Source organism: Halyomorpha halys, unplaced genomic scaffold, assembly GCF_000696795.3.
Source record: "Halyomorpha halys isolate HHAL.00 unplaced genomic scaffold, Hhal_1.1 Scaffold178.1, whole genome shotgun sequence".
In the NCBI taxonomy this organism is placed as follows: domain Eukaryota; kingdom Metazoa; phylum Arthropoda; class Insecta; order Hemiptera; family Pentatomidae; genus Halyomorpha; species Halyomorpha halys.
This window is the reverse complement of record NW_027105168.1, coordinates 700673-703028: the sequence shown is the minus strand read 5'-3', so window position 1 is coordinate 703028 and position 2356 is coordinate 700673. Positions and strand designations below refer to the sequence as shown.

The window sequence follows — 2356 nt, the reverse complement described above, 5'->3', positions numbered from 1 at the left end:
ATAAATAAACTATGATTTTTTTTAAACAATTAAACAATGTCAAGGATATTTCAAGAAGGTATTGTTGTATGATATAATGCCTTACAAAATAACTGAACAAAAGTGAAAAGAGAAAAGAACAGTAAAATAAAATCAAATAATATTTGATGAGAACAAATAAACAATTGGAAAAAAAAGTCAGAAAAAATAGCATTAAAATACATATAAAAACCTTTAATAATCTTACAATTATCTAAAATACAGACCATAATAGTTAAACTGAAATAAATTATAGAAAATCAGCAACAGAAAAATTGGAAAAAAATGTATAAAACTATGATTATTATAAAAAATATACATATAAACGAACAAAAAACATAAAGTTAAGAGTTACCAATCCAAACTTTAAATTTGCTGTGTATTCTTTTTATTTTAAATAAAGATTTAATTTAAATTATATAGTATTGCTTTATATCATGATAATTTTTTTTTTTATTTTGTTGCTATGGAAACATATAATTAGCACATCTGACTACAATAACTTACTTATCCAACATTAATAAAATTTAAATTAAATATTATATAAATTTAAAATTATTTACAGAAAAGTTTGGAATATCTGACTATAAGAGAGAGTATTTGTAATTTATACGAGAAATGCAATTTCTATCATAAACTAAAATAAAATAAAAATAATTTTACATTTAGCAAAAAATAACCTAACCTAATTTGTTAAATGTTAAAACACATGAAATAAAAAAAAAATATTATTAAATACTTCATAGTAGAGTCTCACGTAGTAAGACTTAAGTAAGGAATACGTAGAGACCGATTATATCACTATCAATAATTAAGAAAGGTAAATCAATTTATATATTGTGAATACTAAAATCCAATCAGAAATAAGTGACAAAGGCGCGAAGTTGAACAAAAATAACAAAGATAAGGAAAGAGAGCGTAATGAAAGTGTGATGAGTGCTTTCACACTCCTTTCAGACCCCTACAACAAAAGCCCAAGCATAGACAATGCACCAGAAGAGACAATCAACTCCACTACATAATGATACTGTGTACTAAATAACTACTAGCATGCATACTACTTTACTATAGTATACTATACAACGCTTCCACGTGTATACACCTGTATTTTATAAAATGCAATACCAAAATGGAAGGGACCACTCAAGATATTGCCCTATCTTTTTATCCGATACTTTCTTGTGGATGCGAAGAGTTTTTTCTTTAGCTAAAATATATCTTTTTTCTGTATTTCAGTAAGGAAGGGGAATATGAATTCTATTTGGGTCATGGGCCAACCAAAAAGTTTATTTTTTGCATATGGACTTTCAAATAAATACTTATGCTTAGTGAAGGTATGATCTTTAAAAATATTATTCATTTCATTATTTTTTATTTACTAATTTTCCCTCTGAGTCCAAATATTAATTTGCAATAATAAACTTGTAGTGACTTATGTGCAATGAAATTTTTATACCAATTTTTACCAAGTTTAATTTGATTTAATAAAATGAATTTTAATAATAATAATATTTCGCCACTTATGCAGCAGTATACGCTGGAATACTGCAAAACTTTACACCATTAAAAAAAAAAATGAAATAATATAAAAAATTCATAAAAAGACATCTCGAAATCTAACATTTAGTACTTTAGATGAAAGAATATATATTTTGTTTTGTAAAGAATAATATGGATAAAACTTTTAATAACTAAAGATACAAGCTGTTCCATCTCTTGAATATTATGAGAAGTAATAACTAGAGCTATTAATTTATATTTTTCTATCCATTTTTTAAATTTTAATCTTATCAAAAAACAAATGTCTCAAAAATATTCTCAGAAATGCCCATAATTTTTTATAACCCAATAGTTTTCGATTAAATCAGAATATATTAACAACCCTTAAGAAATCATAATAAAACAGTAGAATTAGAATTCCAATTTTTAATTTAATATCACAATTGTCACATCGAATAAACAAACAAAATGAAATCAAATAAATATAAGCATAAATAAATAAGAAACAGAAGGTATTGACGACAAGCGAAGTTTTTTCAATTTTTCTTTTGCTGATTTACTATAATTTATTTCAGTTTAACTATGATGGTTTTTATTTTAAATAATTGTAAGATTGTAAAAGGTTTTCATATATCTTTTTTAATGCTACTTTTTTTTACTTTTCTTTTGCCCTACGCAATTGATTATTTGTTCTCATCAAATATCATTTGATTTTATTTTACTGTTCTTATCTCTTTTTACTTTTGTTCAGTTATTTTATAAGGCATTATATCATACGACAATACCTTCTTGAAATATTCTTGACATTGTTTAATGGTTAAAAAAAAAAAAAGATCAT

The 2356-nt window shown here is 23.9% G+C and overlaps 1 protein-coding gene across 8 annotated transcripts in view; it reads right to left on the bottom strand.

Moving 5' to 3' along the window:
* LOC106679133 (small conductance calcium-activated potassium channel) overlaps positions 1 to 2356 on the bottom strand; it is a gene marked incomplete at its 3' end in the record, with an annotated part of 993499 nt that overhangs the window by 636532 nt on the left and 354611 nt on the right.